This window comes from Diceros bicornis, chromosome 25 (assembly GCF_020826845.1).
Source record: "Diceros bicornis minor isolate mBicDic1 chromosome 25, mDicBic1.mat.cur, whole genome shotgun sequence".
Lineage (NCBI taxonomy): Eukaryota > Metazoa > Chordata > Mammalia > Perissodactyla > Rhinocerotidae > Diceros > Diceros bicornis.
The window spans coordinates 46523813-46548589 of record NC_080764.1 but is presented as its reverse complement, the minus strand read 5'-3'; the positions used below and the strand labels follow the sequence as shown (position 1 = coordinate 46548589).

Here is a 24777-nt window from a genome sequence, read left to right as displayed (position 1 = left end):
AATTGTGTTTAGACTTTTTCTCCTCTCGGGTAATTTCTCTTCATCCCACCCTTGATTAAAGAAACAAATTATTTTTTTTCTTCCTTCATACATTTTCTCCTGTGCTGCTAATTCACAGCAGCAATAGTCCTGAATCTCCGAATTGTATATTTTCACTTTCTAATTCCACCAAACTCTCATTGGTTGAATGCCTTCTTTGTGTGAGGTGCTTCCCACACATGACCTCACTAATCTCTCAACACATTGAGGTGAACTTTTAATCTTTATATGAGAAAAACAAGGCTCACAGAGGCCTGGTAACTGCCAGAGGTCACAGAGCTAGTGATGGGAAGCACAGGGTTGGAGCCAGGTCTGGTTCATAGTGTACTTTTCTGCTGCCCTATTCAACAACTCTTTGCCTGTCTTCAACTGCCCTTACCAAACTGTCAGGACAATAGTAGAGTCTGGGATCCCAGAGCTAAGTTCTCAGGGCCCATGAAGATAAGCCTGGACTCATGGGGCAGCTTTGTGTGTCTTCAGCAAGAGTTTAAAAGGACAGGTGAAAAAGGGAACATGGCACAGCACTGCTGTGGAATTCATCAGGATGGTGACAGTGACACCTGAGTCCCCTGGGGCCTTGGGAGTGGTTGGAGACTGACTATCTGGAAGCTAAGCAGCTACCTTTGAACACAGAAGAGGATTGTGGTAGTGCTGATATTTCACTTCTGAATCTTGCACTCCAATTGCACTTTAGCCAGGAGGAGAAATTCGGATGGCCTACAGATTTAGATGGAAAAAATTTGGGGCATTGAAACAAGACATAGCTAGGTTTGCATCTCATCTCTGCTGTTATTATCAAATGAAATTAGGCAGGTTAGTCAATATGAGTCTCTCTCCTCATTTGTAAAATGTAGATGGCAAAACTTTTCTCTCTGAATTGTCATGGATATTAAATTAGGCTATCTAAAAACTAACAGTAAGCACTCAATAAGTGTTAGCAGGCTTCATACTTCTCAGAAATCCAGTGAATAGGGACAGCCAAGGAAAGACTGCTTGGGTAGATTTTGTGCTGGATTCCATGAGACTTCAAAGGCTGGTAGCCTGGGGCTCATGTGTAGCTGCTAAGGCATGCCAGCTCTGTCGTGTTTTATAAGTTACCAAGCATTTTCAACGCATTGTTGCATTTGATTCTTGTAAAATCCTTGTTGTAGGGCCATGACTAACACTTTATATGTCCACTGTTTCAATTCCATTTAATACAGATGAGAGGACTGATGCTCAGAGAGGTCACATACCTTAGGTAAAGTCATAGAATTGTCAGGAAGGGAGCTCAGATAAAAAACCCAAGTCTTCTGTCTTCATCAGTGTCTTCATTAGGGGTCTCCTGAGAGGTGGGGACACGATAGTGCCGCAAGTTTGATGGCATTCAGATCAACTTGAACCCACAATTCCTACTTCTCTCATCCCCTGTGAAATATGTGTCATAAACAGAACAGCATTCCTTTTAATGGACAATGCAGAATACATTTTAGTGATATTTTGGTAAGCTGGGCAATTTATGCTGACTGATTTGTTGTGTCACCAAAACTAATATCATTTCTACATCTTCAATTACCATTTGCATTTTACACCAGTGTAGTCATCTAATATATCAAATTTGCATTTATTTCATTTCAGAAAGGTGAGAGAATTTCCTATTATAAATAATTTAACTGAAAAGATTTACATAAATTGAATTCTTGGCATTTCATTTTAATGGTATTGGCCATGTAAACAGCAACCTAACTTGATGGGGTTTTTTGTATTTTGTCATTGAAAAAATTTTAAAGTAATGTCAGCTTTTTATTTTAAAGTAAGATTGTATTAAGGGAATTGTTCAGATGAGCCATTATAGTTTTCTGATTTCATTATATATACCATAAATGATCTCTTTTGGAATGTCTGTTGGTGTGCATTGCTACATTAAGAAAAGAAAATAGGAAGAAGATAATGTTTACTGATAAGAAACATTAAAACAAAGTGCTCAAGTGAAGGTGTAGGGAAGGTAGTCTTACACATAGTGTCTCCACTATTTCCCAATCAGGAAATCAGGCCTGTTAATGAACTTTGATTGTTCCATTCAATTTCAGCTAGTAGCCATAATGAATCAAATTACTCTATAACCTCGTTAATACTAAATAGCTCTCGTTCTAGCCTTTGGTTTCCTAAATAACTATCCATCCACATCTTGGTTAAGGACTTCCCCTAGTGCCTTCAGTAATTAATGGATGGTAGCATTTTTCAACAGCTTCTTAAAAAGCCAAAGATCATTTACTATATTTGGAAAAATCGAATGGATGTCTGACAGGACATGATAGTTCCTTGCAGCTGTCAGTCTCTTATTTGGTCATCAGTGTACAGCTATCAGTTAGATAGTCTCTGTAGGAGGAAGTAAGACTTGTTAATCTCTATAAAAGCCAGAAATCGCTGTTCCATCATTCCACCTTAACGGCTGATTTTTATGCCAGAAGAAGAGTGCGTATACATTTAAAGTAGCACCATCTCTGCAGATTCAACAGCTCAGTGAAACAGAGATGCTTTCATTGCACAATATAATGAATCAGAAACATGAGAAACATAAAAATTTTAAAAAACATAAGCCTAAATGTCAGATTGCAGAACAACAACAGCTCAATTTTTTTACCATGCTTGATGGGAAAATGTTAGAACAAAATATTGGACTTATCTTGCAGAAACCCAGAGTCAGATATATTCATTACTCACTTGTTTCTGCATGTTATTAAAATAAACTTTAAAATCAGTTCTAAATTTTAATTTCCTTTTTCTATAATAAAGAATGTGTACATGATTACAAGTTATGATGTAGCTCGGTTCATGATTTAGCAGCAGCAAAAAAAGTGGCCTGCCTACAACAGGAGCCTTGAATTTTACTTTTATTCATTGATAAGTAATAAAATGACGTTACATGTCTATTCAAATAAAGGTACCAATGTGAGCTATAGGCAATATAGGTACAGAAAATAAAATGTGTAGTTACTTCCAATGCGATCATGATTTTATGTCAATGAGATTTTAAAAGTAAATAATGGAAAATTTCACCATTGTGGTTTCCCGATCAGGTATGCACTTGATCAAACAAGTTTGATTAAAATATAGCTTTTATGGCTATACATAATTATCAACTAAAGGAAATGCAAAGTTGGGGAGTGCTATCACTTTGATACTCTTCTTTTGGCGTAAAATAACAAGTACAATAGCCTTTCTCAGATTACAGATTCCTCCATTTTCTTGCAGTTTCATGATGCCGTTTTTGTCCATCTCCAATTGGATAACTCCTTGTGTTAGTTTCCTAGGGCTGTCACAACAATTACCACTAGTGGTGGTTCAAGAGAACACAGATTTATTCTCTCACAGTTCTGGAAGCCAGAAGTTTGAAATCAAGCTATCGGCAGTGTTGGTTCTTCTGGAGGCTCCAAGGGAGAATCCATTCCATTCCTTTCTCCTAGCTTCTGGTGGCTGCTGGCAATCCTTGGTGTTTCTTGGTTTATAGGTGCTTAATTCCAATCTCTGGCTCTGTCTTCACGTGGCCCTGCCATCTGTGTCTGTGTGTCAAATCTCCCTTTGCCTTTTTCTTATAAAGCCTCTCATCGTTGGATTTAGGGTCTAGGATGACCTCATCTTGAGACTGTTAATGTAATTATATCTGCAAAGCCTCTTTTTGCAAATGAGGTCATAGTCACAGGCACTGGGGACTAGGACTTGGACATTTCTTTTTGAGAGCCACCATTCCACCCACTGCACTCCCTAGTGACCTAGTTCTGTGAATTGTTTCAAGTCTAACCTAAGTTTCACCAGATAGCAGAGAAGTAAGAGAATCAATGACAATGAAGTGAATTCTTCATAAAGTCAAATGAATTAAATACAGATAATGGTCTTTTGTTCTGAGATTACGCCTTCTTAGTTTCTTCTTGTTAAAATGTGATGGTAATAATAGACGACAATTGTTTTTAATTTTTTTTTTTTTTGGCACACTTTGGTAAAGACCATTCTAATGCAATAAAGCTCTTAAACTGATTTCTCTATTAGGACTCTTATTTGCCAGTGGCCAAAACTCCAACTGTGTCTGAGAATATAGGTGTTGGAAGCTCTGGATTCATTCATCCAACATATATTTTTGAGTATTTATTTTGTGCCCATTACTGTCTAGCTATAAATAAGACATTGAATGCCCTTGTTCTTATGCAGCTCACGTTATAATGACCTACATTTTTTAACCTGGCCACCAAGAGGTAAGACTCTTTCCCATCAGCTACAGTAAGAATCATTTTCAGGGACGGATCCCAACTAGTTCAGCCTGGATTATGTGCCTTGGTCACCCTTGAACCAATCGCTGTGACTATGATGGAGGTACTGCGATTGACCCAGCTTGGGTCACATGCCCAGCACTGAGGTCCACATGATAGGCCTATTGCTAGCAGGAGGGAAGAGAAACTGTGTGGACAAAAACAAAAGATGTTGATGATCCTCTGCTACTGGGACACTGAGCATTGCTAGAGGGCATCACAAAACTGCCTTGTTTCTATGCACTACAAATTCATGGCCTCAGTCTCAGGCCTTCACTGTTGGCCACGGTCCTTTTGTCCACCTTGGTATTGATTTTGTGCATTCACTCGCTGGAGACCTTGCTGAGATGTGCTTGATACCGGGGATATAAAGATAAATAGTAGCCAGGCCCTTCCCACAAATAACTTGAGGGCAAGAATGATTTTAAACATTTAATTAAAGTATAACATGGTAACTACCCTCATCACAGTATGGGAAAAATGCCATTTGCAGAGATGAAGCAATAACTAATCAAGCCTGGAATAGGTTAAGATTCACAAACGAAAGGAGAGGTGTGGAGTGGGCCTTCCAGGCATATATAATAAATGGGATGTAAAAAGGCATGGGCGTTTGAAAGGGCACCACATGTTTGCAGATCAGTTTAGGTGGTGAGGAAAAAGATGTGGGGTGGGAGAGTACAAAATGAGGCCGAGGCTACAGAGTGGAAGCCGTAGATGACTTGAATTGCATCTTTTAGCAAGCAAGCCTCTAAAATGTCTCTGCAGCCGCCAGATTCTTCCTTTTTCAATCCTGAAAGTTGTTATCAAGTTCTTCTTCTCAAAGTTTGCTTTGGTCACATCATCTTTCTGCTGAAAGCTGACACAGACTTCTATGACCTAGATGTGTAGTCTAAGCTTGTAGCTGTATTTTAGAGTTAATACAAGTGAAACACTTGAGACCATGCCTGGCACACGACAAGTGTCCACTTCATATGAATTACTCGTGTTCTTGTTAGCTGGCATTCCTGTACTCTCTACGCTATCCTTCTGATTTTTTCTATCATCACTTTCCACTCTGTCCAAACCCGGCTACTCACTGTTACCCAAACACATCTTGTTTTTTCCACTTTTGTCGACCTCTTGTATCATCTTCATAGGTTGGGATCTTACCCATACTTTAAACTCCCACTCAAAGGTCACCCCATTTCCTTTAGTCAGAAATTATTTCTCCTTTCTTCTCATAGCACTTCGCTTGAGCCTCTCTGATGACATTCAACATGCAGTCTTATACCACAGTTATTTATGCGCGTGGCTTCCTGTCTAACTCTCTGCATCAGCCTGGCTCTGTGCAGTTCTGCTCTGATTTCTCTTTCGCCGAGCAGCGTTACTGGGTATTCTTGATATGGGTCTTCTTGTTGCTCTGCTTTATTGTGAAAGCCAGTTATGGGTACAATTGTCTTTAAGAGAGTCATAAAGAAATATAACAACTTCTGTATTCTTTTATTTAAAAAATGTATAGCAATTGATTAACTTTTTTTTAAAGCTTTAACCAATGCAACATGACAAGAAAATGAGATGAGGAGCAAGGAGCATTGGAAAGGAGGCAGTAATATTATAATTATTTGCAGAAGATATGATTATCTGCTTGGGAACAAACTCAATCCAGTTTATTTGTGTGAATAAGCTGAAAAGCTGTTGAGGTTATTTAGAGAGTTTATTATGGTAATCATAAACAGATACTATTTTTACAACATACCTATTTGAAAATAGGTATGTGTGCATGTTTGAGGAGAGGACAATGAAGTCTAATAGCACTAGCAACAGAAATAGAAAATGTTTTGAGCAAATTTACCAAGAAATGTTCAGGACTATGTGAGAAATAAAGCCAAGAATTACTGAATAACGTGGAAGAAAACTTCAATAAGTGGAAAAATATATCAAGTTCCTTGGGGCATCTTAAAGATTGTGAAACAAACTGGTCTATCAATTTAAGGCAACCCAAATAAAATTTCAGTGGTCTTTTCTTTTTATTTATTGTTAGACCTTGAGAATTGTTCTAAAATTCATCCAGCAGACTAGAGACTTGAAAAAGACTATTCAGGATAAGAATAGTCCTGTTCACTATTAAAACATATTACAGAGCTATATTTAAAATACTATAGAAAAGGTGCAGGAATAGGGACACAGATCAATAGTTTAGAGGAAAAAGTCCAGAAATAGATCCAAGAATATGAAAATATTTAATATAGTAACTGTGGATTTTATAATGAACAAAGAAAAGGTGGATTATCTCATAAATGGCATTAGGATGACTAGCTAACTTCGGAAAAAAACAAGGTTAGGTCACCAGAATACTGTACAATCAGCTACTTCTAAATATTAGTGGCTTAAAACAATGGCGACCGTTTTACTTTCTCTCACAGTTGACGCGGGTCAGAACTTTGGGAAGGACCCGGATGACTGGGTCTCGCTCAGGTTCTCTCATGCAACTGAAGTCACGTAGTAGTTGGAGCTGGAACAGCAGGGTGTCAAGTCACTGCGCTCTGGCCGAGCATCTCCAGTCTCAGGGCCTCTCCCTAGGATTTCTTCTCATGGGCTAGTTTGGGTTTCCTCACAGCACGGAAGCCTCAGGGACTAAGATTGCTTACTTTTTTTTTTTTGCTTAAGGAATTATTTATTGACACAAAATTTTATACATCAGCATATCGTAAGGGCTTTCTCACATCACTGAGGTTAAACTGACATTTCAAGTGATTATGTACTTGAATTTTATACTGCTCTAGTCACAGGTGACATAGATTTTTGTGTGCTCTGTGGAGCATACGTTAACCTTAAGAATCTATCTACAGGTAATGCCCACCACTGTTCAAACTGTAAATGAAACTGGGATCCCTCTCTCGTCTAACAGGTGAGGCTAGCAAGCGGGCTGCATAGGCTTCAAGTCAGTACAATAAAAATCCACACTGTACCGTGAAGCAGCCGTGCAGGCCTCCTCAGCCTGTGTTAGAATGGCCTTGCAACCCCTCGTCTCACGACTGAGGACACCAGCTGGATGAACCAGCAACAGGAAGAGATCATGAGCATCTTGCTCTCATACTTCCCAACGATGTTTCTCAGAGATTGAGGGAAAAAGTGGTGACCCTGGTCCTCACCTCCCTCCACACATAGATAACATCAACATTACAAGCCTTGTTTGACGCATAACCAAAAAGTTCTTGTTATCCTTGAAGTAGCTGACTGTGAGATGTGTAGGCCTTTCCTGCAGGGACGCTGCCTTGTTAAAGGTATAGAAACTGCACTCAGACCTGTGGGCCTCGGAGCCTTCCTCAGAACACTCTGTTGGACTTTTTCCCGGGATTCGAATACCTCGCTTTGATTATCAAATAACCTCCTTTAGTTAACCTTTACTCAGAATCTTTATTTTAGTCAATAAAACCATGCTCACATGTAAGTCAGTGACCGGAGATGTTCTTTTGCAAGTCTCTGATTTACTAAGATTAGTAATTGGTTACTTTGGATTCCTTAAAAATGTTTAGGACTGTGTTTGAGATTAAAAAGATGAACACAAATGTTTTCTCGAATGTAAAGGTCTGTAGCTTATCAGTCTAAAAACAAAATATTCTCCCAATAATTATTTTAAAATAAATGAACTTTTCTTTTAATTATAGAGTAAAGAAAAACATGTTTAGAAGGTTCTAGGCGTGAAGGCATCTCTATTTCCAGTCTCTCAGAGCTGTGAAAGTTATTAGACTGTGCTCAGACTGCTAAGATGTTGTCTGAAGACTTCCAGAGCAAGGATTGCAGCAAGCAGCACAGAAGTTGAGCTGCCTTTGGTGACTGAGCTGTGGAAGTCCTATAGCACCACTTCTGCCACGTTCCATTGGTTAACACTGAAAGACAAGCTCATCCAGATTCAAGGGTAGGGGACATAGACCTGCTTTCCTGATGGGAAAGTTGTTAATGTCATTGTAGGAAGAGCATGTGGGATGGGAGATACTATTCCAGCCATCTTTGGAAAATAGAGTCTGCCACACTATTTCACATATTGCTGATTGGAGCCTCACGGAATAATCTGAGGGAAAGTTTCGCTGTCTCTCTACTCTGATAGCTAGCATCATCAATCCATGATTTTCTGACACTTTAGTATGTGTCAGAATCACCTGGAGGGCTTTGTAAAACAAAGATTTCTAGGTCCCACCCCAGAGTTTCTGATACGTTATGTCTGGGGGTAGGAGGGCAAGAATTGGAATTTCTCATAAAGTCCAAGATGATGCTGATTGCTACTGGTCTGAGGACCACATTTTGAGAACAACCATTCTAGATCATAACATTTGTTCTTCTTTGCTTACTACTGTCCTTCAGGGGGTATTATGGGCCATGCAGAAAGCAATCCTTTTCCACGAATTGAATCACTTCTTAGAGTTGTCCTAGACTCCAGCTGCATTCACAGTTGGCCTAGGGAGAAGAGAAGGCTGATTTAGGTAGGAGGAACTTCCTGTCTTTGTCAGTCTCAGTGGGCTTGTCTGCACCCTCCCATTTGGACTAGCAAAGATACTCAAGTTTTTGGTAGAAGTGAACATCACAGAAAATAATTTGTTGCTTTCTGACCACTTAAAAAAAATTCTGCCTCAGGTGCCAATGGTGAAGCTTCTCCCTCCACCAAGTGGCTGCTGATAACCTGAGACACATTCCATCCACACAGTGATGGGCAGCTCACTCGTGTAGAGTCCTGTATGACAAGGACGTCTATACTGCCAAATGCTCCTCACCAAGTCAGTGTAGTGACCTGAGAAACCAAGTGGAAGAGGCAATCTGAGATTTAATTAAATTGAAATAGTCTTATAATCTCCTTTTATGGCTTAAAAATTTCAAATATAATTAATCCATGTGGGAGGACCCAAGTTTAGCTGTGAAATCATAAAAGAGGCCAGACTGTACAATATAGTCGCCTGAATTTGGTGGTGATGTCATGGAGGCCCAGCATTCAGAGGACATCTGGAGGTTTGTTTTTACTGGCTTTGCACCCAAGGTTAACAACTCTGGATTTTGTAGAAAGTGGGATACTCTGACTGGTAAAGTTTACTCACAGTTAGCTTAAATACTCAAACCAAATGAAGCAGGCAGAGAGGAGAATTTTATCCCATTACTGTTCAAGGACGGCTTTAAATATTGGGCTCTGATCTCCATCCATATTAATCTAGAATTATAGTCCTGTCTAGTTGGACTAGATAAAACGTTGTTCAATTTTATAAAAAGAATGAATAATTTCTAGCCTCAAATTATAGACTTAGTAGAAATTTTTCTATCATCTATTTATTTATCATCTATCTATATTAATCAATATGTTTAGCAATATGAACTCAATGAGATATAGGTATAAAATATCTTAATTTTTCTCCAGTAATTAACTTCAAATATATTTAGTTGAATTGCCCTTTTTCATCCCTTACCTACAATTGGACAGACCTCATTGTTTTCTAGTCCCTTCCAGGTGTACAAAGTTCAGTTTAATCTGACCTCCAGCTCAAAGCACTACCCGTCCTGTAACTCACCCTTGACCAGTGAGGGAGCCTATCCCATTCCTTCTCTTTTCTGGGGCTATTGTGTATCTTTTGGGATGTTGAGGTCTGGCAAGAAGGATGGGGGAAGGTGAAATTAAACAGCACTACTTAATAGCACTGCTATTAATATTACACATATTAACATGTAAACCTCCTTTTACATTTGATAGCTTCTGTATAAGAGGCACCCAAAGCCTGGCTTCCCCATAGGATATATGTGTTTGTTCTTCAGGGGCCCCATGGGAGAGTCTCCACTGCATCATCCCTGACATGGGCGATGACTTCTGCAAGACTTCTGAAAGTCCCATCAGCCTTGGACCCTCGTGGTATGCCCTAGAGCCTCCCGCTGCTGGGGTCTCTTGTGCGTCAGGCAGCCCCTTTAGTTACCTTCTATGGTGCTCCCTCCCACCAAAACCTCAAGGAACCTTAAATCCTTACCACTTCAGCCCACACGGTAGGGGTGCAGGCTAGCCCACTGACCTCTCTCCACAGTTTCACTGTATTTTACTCTAATTCCTTCCCCGTACACCTAGGCAACTCATGAGCTACCTGAGTGAATATCCAGTTGGGAATTGAGATACTGGTCTATTTTCTCTGCAAGCACTTTCTATCCCTACAAGTGGCCTTCACCTATATCATACTCAATGTCCCCTTTTGATAACAAATACTTTGTATTTCCTCCTTTTTTATCAGGAAATGAAATTCAGAGATAATAAAAGAACATATTTTAATTTAAAAATGAACACAATTTAAAAAGAACCATATAATGCTCTGACTATAAAATAAAGGGAAAAGAATGTAATTTACAATAAAATAATATGGTATACATATTAATATGTAGGTGCTCAGGCATGATTGTACTAGAAAACCTAATGAAGTGGTCAGATGCTTGCAGCGACTTATGATGAATACTCGGAGTTAAGATAAAAAAGCCAGAAGCCATTCTGTATATAGGGAGGAAAATTAAAGGGCAGAGGAGTGGGTGGACCCTAATTAAAACTAGTGGAATGATAAGTAATAATAACCGACATATGTAAATGACAAGAAAAAAAGGAAAGAACCTTAAGCAATGTAGAGATAACAAACCATGGCAAATTACAAACTGTCAAAATGGAAAAAATTAAGAATTAGAAAATGAGCCAGTCTTATTTACAAGTGTAATGTAAAAATAATTTCTATCTTGTGACATAGGTTGGGCCAGTGATGAAAAAACACAGATAGCATATTTCCCACCTTGAAACACCACCACACATCCAAGTGTGTGTTCAGTAGTTGAATGTCCAGCAAGACGTGTGAAAGGTACGGAGGTGTGAAACAGATCTTCCTCAGTTGGGACTCTCCTGTGCATTAAGGATGTCTGGCACCCTGGCTCCTTCCCACCAAATGCCTGTAGTGCCCCACAAACGTGGTAAGAACCCCCAAAAAAACACCCACTCTCAAAATTTCCAAGATGCTTTCTAGGGGGTGGTTCCTTTCTTGTAGGAAACATGTCTTAAAATCATTTCTTTTTTTAAGTTAAGCCAGATCATCTCATTGGTGCTTCCCAGTAAGAACTGCTTTTGCTGAATTAAGCTTTAGCATGATGTCACCAGTCTACCCTGAAACTCAACACTGCATTTTCTACAAATGTTGTATTGAGGATGCTATCCACATCTCACAGAGTCGTCCATGTAGACTAATGTGGTATATTTTTGTTTCTGACTCAATTCTGGAATACTTCAGCTTCTCCTAAGTACTATTCACTTTGAGTCATGTATCTAGTCTTGTTTCCCTCTTGTGTTGGGCAAATGAAAGCTTAGAGTCTGATTTCTGACCTGTGTCCAGTAAGTTGATGGAATGGCATAGAATACCTTGTATATAGTAACTGCATTCTTGATTTTTATCTTATTTTCTACTCTCTTTTGCTTTTATCACTTCATATGTGTATCTGTTTTCTAAAATAAATAGTTTTTCCCCATTGGGATAAAGTAACTCAAAACTTCCAGTTTTAAGATTGCAGACTGAACATATGCTATAATGCTATGAATTCCTTCTTGCACCAAATCCCTAGAACTAGTTCATAACTGTGGTTGCAAATAAGAAGGGCCCCTTTGGTGGACCAGAAACTGCGAGGGTGGAAAGCCACTAAAAACCCTGGGGCCTTTGCAGGTGATGTCTACCCAAGAAAGTACCATAGGATGTGGAACACAGGGATAATGGGGGTGGTGCTATGGGAAGGCCAGCCGGTCAGATGGGTCTTTCAATATCATCTCATATTCCATACCAATGTGCTCCATAGAACTGACTAGACTCTGGTGAATACAAAATATTATTTTTGCTTTGAATTTGGTATTAGAGCATCAAGGCCATGTGATTCCCCAATGGAGGGTTGTGGGGAGAGATTACTTTTTAGATGTGGTAATAAGTTCTGTATCCTTAGGAAAGAGTGGGGTTCTCTACAGGTTTTCATCACACTGATGGTTCCCCTGAATTGCCATCATGAGCTGCACAGACAAAGACAGCAATCAATAAGCTATACTTCAGTAACAACAAAATTAATTGTTTGGATATAGCTTCATACTGATGAGTATTTTGCAGCATATGTATCCTGTAAGCCACCTTAAAATATTAAAGTGTGTTGTAAACAATCTAAAGGTGTGATTATTAGTCATATATCTCTACCAATGCAACTACATATAATGGCTACATTTCAATAATCTTCCTCCCTCCTCTTTTTAAAGTCCTTGCTAGCTCACTCAGTATTCCATCATTTAATTTTAATGTTATTTTATTTTATTTATTAATACTAGGTATAAGTAATTTTAGGTTTAGTTTGATATAAATAATTCACACTGAACTTGTCAACTTTCCTTTCTTGGAGCATCAGTAAGTTCTGTTTCTGCAAGAAGTTCTGCAGAGAAATATACCTCTTCCTAGTGAATAATAATATAATAGTATGCTGTCAGTTATATACTAAAATGATGCAATTGACCAACTGTCGGGAAATGTTCTCTGAAAGCTTTTCTAGTGATCATCCGGAATTACTCTGCTGGCTGTAGTTAGGGATTCAGTCTTGTTGTGGAAAGAATTTTCTTTCCATGAAGTTAATTGGCTCAGGTAAGGAATGAATGTGCAACCTTAGCCCCGTAAGCATCACACTCTCTAACCAAGTAAATTACTTAAATAATATTTATTACTATTACATGTAAAAACCTATTGTTTATTAAAAGTCTGATGCCAACTGCTTTCTGCATTGTGTTAATTTGTCTTCAATTATCTTGGGAGTTAGGGAAAAGCCAGTGGAAAGATAGAACAAAGGCGAGAAATAGGAATGGGTAATGGGATGAAGTACAAATTAGCTTTAAACACAGGCACTGAAATTCATTCAAAAGGTTTTCATCTCAGTTTGGAAAAATCAATTGCGCTGGTTTCCTCATGTAAAAGTTGAGTTATTAAGCACTGAATGTAGTGATACATGAAAAGCCAACCGTATCATTTATTTCTTCTGTTCGTAGGAAGCATGTCGTTCCCCTTGGGAGGTGGAGACCACTTATTGTGCTCCTAAAGGAGCATGAAGAGTTGCCTCTGTGGTCTTGAGGTTTGAAGCTTTGCTGTCTGATTGTCCGGTACTTCATGACGTGCCACAGAAAAAGGACCAGAGAAAGAAAGTCTGGTTTTTTTTTTTTTCAGGGGCTGGCGAAATTAAGGTTTGACTTCTTAGGCAGCAGGAGAATTCTTCAGAAAAGAAGGGATCAGAGGCTGAGTGCTCCTTGGGTGGAGGAGACCAAGGTCTCACCAGAACATAGAGTCTAGGAGATGTTGTAACTCCCAAACGACAGCTGTACGGGTACGGGGGAGGGCTGTGCACTAAGAGTCTGCACAGGGGGACTAAAGCTGAGGTGGTGGTGACGACATGGATGCCACCTGCAGAGCAGTCCTCCTTTGCATGTGGATGGGCGTGATGAGCGGCTCAACTGTGACCACGGTCTCTCCTCCGCTATTTCCTCGGGATTCTGTTAACTTGGGGGCTTCCTCCTAAGAGAGCAGAGGGAGCATTTTAAAATGACTGACATTGCTGACCACTGCAAGTGGGAGTTCAGAAGTAGATCTGATTTGATATCATAAGGAAAGGTGACATTTCCTAGGACTTTGAGTATGAGGAACAACTGATTACACTAGCATGCACACCTAACTTCATTCACTCCTGCGAGTTTCTAGAGGAATCAGTATGATTCCTTGCTGTGCACATTCTTATTCCCTTTAAACTCCCATACACACAAAAAGTGTGAAAACAGTCTTTTTATTTTGTGGAAACTCTTTAAAATAGAGACAGTTATATTAATAAATATGTTATATTAATAAAATAGAAATTACTTCTAATGAGTGTAAATTCAAGTTACAATCTGTAACTTATCATGTGCAATGAATAGACTGTCAAGTTCGTTATAAATTTGTGAATTTCCTGAGACCAACTAGTAATTGTTTGACTTGCCATTGTAAAGAATGTACCCAAGTGGCAAAGAGAATTGTCAGTTAAATATGCTGAGGCTGGCGTAATTGGATGTGTCACGGGGTTGGTATAAGCTATTTAAAAGTACTCTAAAATGGACGACAGACAAACACAACTTATGATTGAATTGGCACATGACTCAGAAACTACAAATTTTTCTTATGATTCTATTAAGGAATAGTTAGCTGAAAAGATGAGAATGGGACCTAAGATTAATGATAACATCAATAAGCTATTTGAACTCAATAGGCTGAAAATGAACACATGGAACACAGCAATTAAGTGCATTTGCTTTAAATAGAGCACCCTTACTTGCCAGGAAAATTACCCACTGCATTTATGTTTCCATTGGGAAATATTTACTGGGATTGGGGGCAACCAAAGCGCTTCAAAAACAATGGGAGCAATAATCAAGTTAAAAATACTTCAGAAAGAAAGAAGGAAAAAAGCCCCCCTGGCCATTATTATTTCAAATTCTTAGTAAAATAGAGTGAATATTAAGAAGCAAAGGTATTATATATGCATCAAGAGAGCAGTGAAAGCCTGGATGATAAACAGCATGGGCTTATACAGAACAGGTTATGCCAGACATACTCACTTGCTTTCCTTTGATCACATTACAAAGTGGAGATGGGAATTCAGGAGATGTAATATATCTGGACTCTACTAAATCATTTGCTTTATGTCATATGAACACTTACTTAAAATTTTAATTAAAATTAGCTTAACTATCTACACTGACACACAGCCTGATACAAACTCATAAATAAGAAAGGGAGGTGAGATTTAGCACCAATACGTGAGTTGAGGAAGGAGGTGGAAATCTCCCGAATGGGCATTGGAGGAGCAGCTGGTCCCGAAAGACAAGGACTATTAAAAGAGTGGAGAGGTGAGACGCTAATACTATGTTACAGAACAGAGTGGACTTCTCAAATATTATAATTCAATGTTCATTTTGAGGGATCTGGAAAAAAATGGATATTTTTACAATAGAAGAAACAGCACAAATATTGTCAGTTTGTAGATATGCTAGCAAGTGGCAATGCTCTGCCACTACCTGATAGTTTTGTTCCTAGAGAACTTTTTTTTGTTTTGTTTTTTGTGAGGAAGATCGGCTCTGAGCTAACATCTGCCAATCTTCCTCTTTTTGCTGAGGAAGACCGGCCCTGAGCTAACATCTGTGCCCATCTTCCTCCTCTTTATATGGGACACCACTACAGCATGGCTTGACAAGCGGTGCGTCGGTGCGCGCCCGGGATCTGAACCAGCGAACCCCGGGCTGCTGCAGCAGAGCGCGCGCACTTAAGTGCTTGAGCCACCGGGCTGGCCCCTAGAGAACACTTACTTATCAAAAGTAAAGGTTTTATTGTTTTATAAAAACTGCTGTGTCAGTGAGAAAAAGGGCCTCAGGTCCTACAGAGTTTGAAAATTGCAATAATAAGATTATATTTGCTCTAGAAAGTTTAATAAATATTACCTTAGATCCCATCTAGGTTTTGGTCATTAATAATGACTTTTGTGTTCTCACTACCATTAACCCGTCCATTAGCACAGGGTGTCCATGCATTCTTATCATCTTTATTATCCGTATGATGATAAAGAAAACAGGTGTTGTAACAGTTGCTTCAATTTTTTTTTCTTATATGAATGTGTTGGCACACAGACATGATCCTGATATAACTGAAATCCATGTTTTGCAAAACATGTTTTGCAATCTATCAATCACATCATTTCCAATTCAGAATGTGAAAATTCACACTGTCAAATAAAAGCTGTATATAGAAGTAAATTGTTTAGCAACACAACCAAAACGCGTCTCGTTCAGGGTAACTGGCTATAATTTTCAGGAGCTGCCGCTAGATGGTGAAATCCTATGACATTAGAGTACATAGTGGCATTCTAGCAAATTCCAGAGCTCCCCTCTCAGAGCCCTAAGGTTTCCGCAGAGTGGCTGATTGCAAAAGCTCTCAGGGCACCCTAGCAGAAAGACCCATCGACCTTGTCAGGGCAGGGAGGGGCGTTTTCCCTCTAGCCTCCTTGCTGTAAAATCCTCCCCACCCCTCAACATATGCTTATAAAAATTGGCTGTGCCTTATAAACTGCCAAAGCTTATAAACCAGAAAGTATGGTAATATGTTAAACAGGTATGTAGTCTTTCCCTCCCGTAGTACAAAATTGTTTTTAAGGCAAACATACTATTACTATGAATCACTATTCTGTTTTCATCACTCTATAGAAATACACGGGTTATTTTAGGACCAAGAATTAACACAAATTGTGAAAAGGAAATGAGTAGTAAAAATGATATTGTCATTTTTGGAATTTGGACATTTATCAACACTTGGAAGTCAGAACTCTGTTTTTTCTACAGAATTAATTCATATCCTAGGCAGAATTTTAGCTGATTAAGAGTATTAACTGTCTTTTGAGAAAAAAATTACAAGTACCTAAAAATATGTCTATGTAGCGACCAAGAACAAGCATGAAAATTAAAAAGAAAAACATCAAAACGCAAAACAAACATTTCAAGTTTCACTAGTTGTTGAGGTGCCCACAATATTTGAGGATCAGGTTTTGACTGGCTATAGCATTTATTTACTTTTTCACTGAAATCACACAGTTGTCACAGTCGAACATGCACAGTCGTCAATCTCCAAGGTCGTAGAGGTGGGATGCATTATGCAGTATTTACAATGTCTGTTTGTGCGAGGAGGCCCCCGGCCTCACCCCCTTGTGGAGGAAGGTCAGGTTTGATGAGAGTTCTGCTGTACAACAGTTGGGGAGACACAGTTCATTAAGTTCCCACCCAGGGTTGAGAGTGGTCCATGAGGCCATTCCTGCCCTAGATGCCTTTATCTTACGAAACCAGACAGGTTTTCTAGAGTGTGGACAATGCAGAACACAGTCTCCAGGGAAACCAACTTATTATGGTCTGCAGATGCTCACCTCTGAAAAAACTGCAGTTTTTTGGGCCACAGGGTCTTCTGGACAGGATATGTTGAGCTTGGGTTTGGTCACTTCCTAGTGAACACACTGCTCACAATTAAGGTGGTGAATTGCATCATACTCAGGAACCAACACTTCTATTAAAGAGTTAAATGGTGGAGACAATTGGAATGAGGCTATGGAGTGATGGCAGAGGGTTACAGTTGTATAATCAGAGGTGGAATAGAAATTTTGTACCATAAAGAAGACTGTTATTTTGCATAGGAAAGCTAATTATGCCAAGGTAGACCTCAAGGCCTAGTCTGAATGGGAGCCATTACTGGAAAGAAAACTACCGCTCTTCTTTTACAGAGGAACAGAAAGAGCACGTGAGCTGTCCACTGGCTGCCTAGTGGGGACTTATCTTAAAATGTACTCCAGATTTTGGTTTTATTCAGGTATAGTAAGGTCAACACATCAGGAAACGATTGCCACTGAAAAGACAGTGTGTTACAGTTCCCAAGAGGGGAGGGGATGCCGCGTCATGCAGGGCCACACTGGCGAGCGCCAGGGCCAGTGAAGAAGCAGAAGCAGCAGGTGGAAGGGTCGGCCAAGCCGTTCTCGTGGTTTCCAAGGAAGTAACGAGTGAGGCAGGGTCAGCAGCTGAGCAGGCTTTGGGTTGGAAAGTTTGAATAATTTCCAAGGGCTCTGTACTACACGGGTGGTACCTGCCCCAGTACCCTCTTTGCTATAACTGTAACATGCCAGGGAAGCTCTCACCCCGGAGCCCTCTGCCTAAAGCACTCCTTCAAACTTATGTCCATGCCTCCTCCCTTATTTCCTTCACATCTTTACCCAAATAACACTGTTATAGTAAATCTTTCTCCACCACTCTACCTAAAATTGCACCTTCCCAACAGTCCCTCTGTCTTCCCTGCTTATTTTTCTTGATAACACCACTCTGTAACATTTATTTTACTTATTTATTTTGTTTATTATCTCTCCCGCATAACTAGAATGCTAGCTCTATAAAAGCAGGGTTTTCAAAAATGTTTTGTTCAGGGGCCTGCCCCGTGGCTTAGCGGTTAAGTGCGTGCACTCCGCTACTGGCAGCCCGGGTTCAGATCCAGGCGCGCACCGACTCACCGCTTGTCTGGCCATGCTGAGGCCCCGTCCCACATACAGCAACTAGAAGGATGTGCAACTCTGACATACAACTATCTACTGGGGCTTTGGGGAGAAAAAAGGGGAAAAAAAAAAAAGGAGGAGGATTGGCAATAGATGTTGGATCAGGGTCAGTCTTCCTCAGCAGAAAGAGGAGGATTGGCATGGATGTTAGCTCAGGGCTGATGAGCTAACATCAGCATTCAACTTAAAGCTGTTTTCTGTTCTCCTGAAGCCTCCAATAATCCTCAGTTGTGCACACAGCCTTGGGTAATGGTGCTTTAGACAACGAACCAGGAATAGTGTCAACTCGGGATGAAATGGTACAGAGAGACAGTGGTAGCTCTAGGAGGAGAAACCACTGGTAGGGGTCAAGAATTAGGCAAGAGCAGGAATCCAGAGTAAATTTGAAGAGTGAGAGGTATCCAGAAGAATTGTAGGCGACTCTGCCCCAATTCTCAAGGGGGCCAAGAGGGATATGGATTTCCCCAAGCATGTGGCATAGGCAATTACATCATTTTATCTGAATATTAAAAAAAAAAAGTGATTCCTGATGGCTGGAGGGCTGGAGTACATATGTGCTACAATGACCTTGCAGGATAGTCTTAGGTAAAAAACAGAAGCATTTAAAGAACAAAAAATTAATATTAAGAAGCATATTCGACTTTCGAAGGTAAGCGTGATTCACAGAAGAAAGGAAGGAAACGGAATTTTGTTGAAGGGCGAGGAGACCAGGTCGTTACTGGTGGCACTCCCAGTCCTTCCTTGACCATATTCTCAGTGCATTTCACTCATGTGCAAGAAACGGGAAACCTCCGCATAAAACTTCGTCGTTTGTGAGTCGACAGTGCAAGCACCTGTGCAGCGACGCAGCAGCCTTTAGATAAATGGAAGCCCTGCTCTTGTTTCCAACTGCTCGGCAAAGTGATTCTCTTTTACACAGTTTCAAGATTCCACTGTGCAGATATTTTTCCCCAGTCAACACAATTCTTGCTTTGTTTTGTCACCTAATTTTTCAATCACCTACTTCTAGCTGATAATAAAAGAAATGAATAATATCCCAAGTATATGTTCAGTTCTGTGTTTGTCTTATTAATGGTAGGAACTCCTTGTACATAATAATGGTCGACTATATCTCCAGACTGGGTATAATTTAAGTTATTATTATATGTGATGTGACAAGCCTACTGTATACCTACAGAATGAGGAGACACTACATTTTATGGTGAAGCTTGTTGATGAGATACAGTATACTTCAAACACATTTTAGTATAAGTGACTAAAAAAATATTTTTTCTGTAAGTGATACAGAGAAAATATTTAAATGTTGAGTAAAGCCTTGTAATTTTTACGTTCACAGCTTTGTCAAAAAGATATCTTCCCAGCAGCGTCGTGTTATCAAAGATGCAAACCTTAAATCAACAGCTGTCACACCTCCAGCAAGCTATGAATTTTTTCTGATTTATAGCAATCATTCTTTTTATTTCTTTTCTCAGTCAAGCAGGGAAATTAAGGTTATTTTGATGTAGAAGATACATGCATTGTGGCTTAGTATTGCTCATAATCCACATCTCTTACCTTTTAAATTAAATTGCTATTGAATTGAATGTGATCTGAGGGCTCTTTTTGATTAATACCACAAATATTGTTAGTAAATAGAAGGTAGAGACAACACTATTTACATAAAAATAAAGAGAAGATAACACAGACATAATAACAGGAATCATTTTTATGATTTTCATGATTTGTATTATGCTAAACATATCAGAACAAAATGAAAATAAGAGCTAAAGAGATTTGTGGAGTAGAGGAGAGGAATGCTGCAGTTTTATTTGTGTTGGTTTTAGGTGCTCTTTTAAAAAATGTACTTTGCCTCAAACAGATCAGAGGTTACCTTTTGGTGAATTTAGTAAACAGTACTTTGAAGTTGCAATCCACTTCTTAAGAAGCTAAAAGTGACCTTGTAGTTTCCAAAATTGTTTGCCCAAATTAAAAATAACTAACATTTATTATGTGTTTATAATGCATTATTTATTGCATTAAAATGTTTTCTATAGAACATCTAGTATAACACTGATAACTCTGCAGGGCTAAATACTGCTACAGTCCTCATTTTACTGATGAAGATTCATTTTAGTGATGAGACCCACTGTCTGGCAGTGCCTAAGGTCAGGTAGCGGAACAAGGGTTCAAATCCAGGTGATTGACTCATCAGAAGGAAGCCTTGACAGATGGAACTCTTAACACTGTGTAATGTGGACCCCTGATCAGGGGACAGAATGTCTCTGGAGACTCAAGCATCCTCTGCAAGAAGCAACCACTACAGAGATCGTCATGTTCTTGACAGGGGTATTTTGCTAACACATTCATGGTTAATGAGGTTTATTTTATTTATTTCATATTCACTATTGCAGTGGCTACCACATGTCAGGCACTGTTTCAAGCACTTTGTAAATATTAACTATGCGGGACAGGTACTATTATCATCCTGTTTTATAAATGAGAAAACCGAGGCACGGTTTAAAGAACTTACACAAGGAAACATAGCTAATAAATTATACAGATTTGACATAAAAACAGTTTGGCCTTATAGTGTGCACCCCAACCACACTCCATTAAGGCTGCCTGTCGGTATCCTCAGCTGTGGCTTTAACGAGCCGTCCCACACTCAGTGCTTCACAACGAGCATACGCTGTTCTTGCTTGCAGGTCTTCTGGTTAGCCGTGGTTGGATGAGCTACAAAGGGCTCAGCTGGATGGCTCTGCTCCCACCTGGGGATCAGAGGCCTTCGCTCCAGGCTGTGGGCTGGGTTCAGGTCTGCTACGTGTGTGTTTTTTGAGGGGCTTAGGCTGAAGGGGGCAGCTACCCGGGGCATGCTCTTCTCAGGCAGATCAGCAGAGGGCAGCAGCCAAGCCCCAATTGCACAGGCGTGTTTAAGGCCTCTACTCACATCACAGCGGCTAGAATGCCATTGGCCGAAGCAAGTTGGGCCAATGAGCAGCACCAATAAAGCAGGAAGTATATTCTTCACACAGTGAGAGGGGGAGGGTGGTGAATGTTTCCAGAAGAGCAATCCAAATTATCCCTCTCTACCCTGGTTACCACTCAACCAGATTCAGAAGTGGGGGTAAGTGTTATTGTTAAGATTACTCTAGGTGCCTTATCAATTCATTTTGTTTCTACCACATCAGTTATTTAACATCATAATAGTTTATTTCTCATGTGCATGGCATTTGCGCAGTGTTCCACATGTTGATTCATGGACTCAACTAGATCCTAACCTATATCCTGCCTCTTCCTTCCTCTGTGTTCTCAGAGACCTCTGCATTTGACCAGCAGATGCAGAAGAAGAATGGTGGATTGGGCATGAAAGCTGTTTTGGACCAAATCTGGAAGTCGCATTCATTACTTCTCCATATTCTATTGGCTACAACTCAGTCACATGGCCATTCCTAGTGAAAGGCTGGGAAATGAAATGGAGTTGTGAACTCAGAAAGAAAGATAAATGGACTTGGTGGGAGCATCTAGCCAGGCTTTGTCACGGATGGCAGTACTTTTGAGAAAGCAGAGACATTCCAGTGCGGGTGCGATGGCGCACGCACGGGTACTAGAGCTTGTGCTTCGGTACCGCAAGATAGCCCACACCAGACGGCTTGGGTACATGTAGTCTATTTTCAAATGAGAATGAAATCTCAATATAAAATCATAGCTCTAGAATAATGGAACTGATCAAGTGTTGGCTTTTGGGGGACCGGCTGAGCAGAGTGTTCATGTGAAAGGAAGAAGCCATCTCTACTGATTCCTACCTACATTTTGTCCTTTAAAAATGAGCTTGGAGTGTGAAAGCCCAGAGTTTGCACTAGAACGAAGCAGTCAATACACACAAATGGGAAATTTTGAAGTCCCAAAGTAGAGTATGAGTCTTTTGAAGAAAATGTTTTGTGATGGCCTGATTTTCCTGGAGCCATTTGGAATAGACATTTCTCTTTGGTTTTATGAAAGTGTAGTGCCTTTCTGCAGGATTTCAGAAAAGTCACATCTTCCCACATTAATCTTCACTGTTGGTGAAGACCATGACCAGTCTAAACTCTACATCATTACTTCACCTCATGGTTTTTCTTTTCTTTTTCTCTTTGTGTATTTTTAAAAATAAAATTACTCATAAAAGACAGGTGGGAGGATGAAAGATTAAATCTATTCTGCTATAGTGCCAAATCAAACTCAATTTTGAGGCAAAGCTGTAGCTATACTATGAAAACAAATATTCAATTAAAGATGTTATCATGATATGACTCATCAATTACTAATACAATTATTATAACACTTGTGGCAATGAGTAGAAATTCAATTACATTACAGCAAAGTAACTATAAAATACAAAATTAATATTTCTCACTTTTTCATTTTCAGGAATTTGAAGTATCTAAATCACATCCTGTAGCTGTCGTTTCCAATCATTATTTATGTCAGATGTATTATTGACTGATGAAAGTCAGGTATCCCTTGCTCTCTTTAAAACACTTAGAATAGATGCTTTTGTATCTTGCATTTTTGACCAGTACTTTCTATGTCAAAAACATATTATGTCACAACATAAATCACTGCTTTAGCCCTGGATGCATGATTTTCTAAAAGGAGATTTTTTTCTAAAATCTGTTCGATTCCTTTAAAGTGAAAAACCCATAAAACAAAACAAAATGAAAAAAACTATCTGCTACATATCATCCACAACATTTTAGTTCAATTCATAGCATTTGCTTTGCATAAGTTACATGGAAAATTTAATTGGGAATGTGGATGAGGCATTTTTGTGTCAATAATATAATACCAATGACAACTCTAATTACAAGAACTAGTGCTTTAATTGATTGTATTGTTTTCCTGGGAATTTCTGTATCTTATACCTTAACAAAGAAGTCTTGCAATGTTGTCAAAACTTGTGCGGTTTTTGGATTGTTGTTTGTTTATTTGGTTTGGGTGGCCCTGAGAAATGTTCCTTTATTTTTTGTCTCTCACTTCTTTTAGGTAAAATTGTTGGTTCACTGGAAGGAGCTATTCTCTAGAGTTAAAATAGCTGGTGCCTCAATATCCATATTTTTAAGCTGAAACGGCACAGTAAGATCATTGTGGATAGAAAAGAAGGAAATAAATCAACTTGTGAGATATTATCGTTCACTTTACATGGTGAAAAACGAATACAGCTGTCATATTCTAACACTCACCATAGACAAATTGCAAATGCATATCACTATTTAACATAGTGAAAAAAGAGAGAGTATCTCTGACTCTGGGGTGTACAGTATTTTGATAATGTATCCTATTAAAGCAAAATAAATTGGCTACTGGATGGTAAAATTGCAAAGAGCTTGTTGAAATGCTGAATAAGACTTGATGTACAGAAAAAAATCTTACACATTTAGGAATGAACAACATATTGGTGTTTATTAACGTCCAGAATAGGTTATAGCATTGTACATCATTTTAAAAATATAAAAAAATATTGAAGTGGGCTTATTTTTTATTTTCTGAGCACCTCTCATTTCTGTTGGGAAAAGGACTCAATTTCTTCTGAGGAAGTACTTCTCTCTTCCTCTTTCCCATTCTTGTAGGAAGAGTTGCCATTTTGTGAGAGGAACCTGCCCTTCTGACCATAGGGATTGCTCTGGGGTGGGAGAGCCACCATCATGTTTCATCCTCATTCCACAGTGGATGTGATTCAAGCAGGGGCCAATGGAGCTTCCATAAATAGTGGCAGATACAGACAATAAACATAATAAATAAGAGAGTAATAGAGTATATCAGGAGGTAAAAAGAGCTGTGGAGAAAAAAACACAAAACAAGGAGAGAAGATAGGGTGCTGAGGTGGAGGCTACAGTTTAAAATCAGGTGTCAGAGAATCCTCAATGAATACATGAGACTGAGCAGACATGAAAGAGATGAGGTAGTGAACCACGAGTAGGGTGACCATATAACTTATCATTCGAATGGGGACACTTTTAAGACTGTGCCTGTTATGCTGGAATAGCAGGCACAAGTGGGGCCTGTCTCAGGCAATGCAGGACACATGGTCATCCTAGCTATGTTGGGAAGCAGAGAATTCCAGGTAGAAGAAAGAGCAAGTACAAAGGCCCTGAGGCAGAAGGGTGCCTGGCTGGTTCCAAGTCAAACAAGGAGGCCACTGTGGCTAGAGCCAAGTGAGCAAGGGAGAGAAGAGGAAGAAGAAAAGAAATCATTAGGGGCTCTGAAGGCCATGGCAAGGACCTTGGCATTTACCCTGAGTGAAATGGAGAGTCATCGAGAGTTTTGTCATAGGGGTGACGTGACCTGACTTGTGTTT

General features: G+C 39.5%; 1 long non-coding RNA gene across 2 annotated transcripts in view; it reads left to right on the top strand.

The window, feature by feature from the left end:
* LOC131421950 (uncharacterized) overlaps positions 1 to 14164 on the top strand; it is a 52952-nt gene extending 38788 nt beyond the window's left edge. The window contains exons 2-5 of one of the 2 annotated variants that reach the window (XR_009223991.1): positions 7970 to 8220; positions 11054 to 11270; positions 13357 to 13439; positions 13532 to 14164. This is a non-coding gene — a long non-coding RNA (uncharacterized LOC131421950). Of the gene's footprint in view, positions 1 to 7969; positions 8221 to 11053; positions 11271 to 13356; positions 13497 to 13531 lie in introns of those variants that run through there. The other variant, XR_009223990.1, reaches the window with a different exon arrangement.
* Positions 14165 to 24777: the final 10613 nt, after the last annotated feature.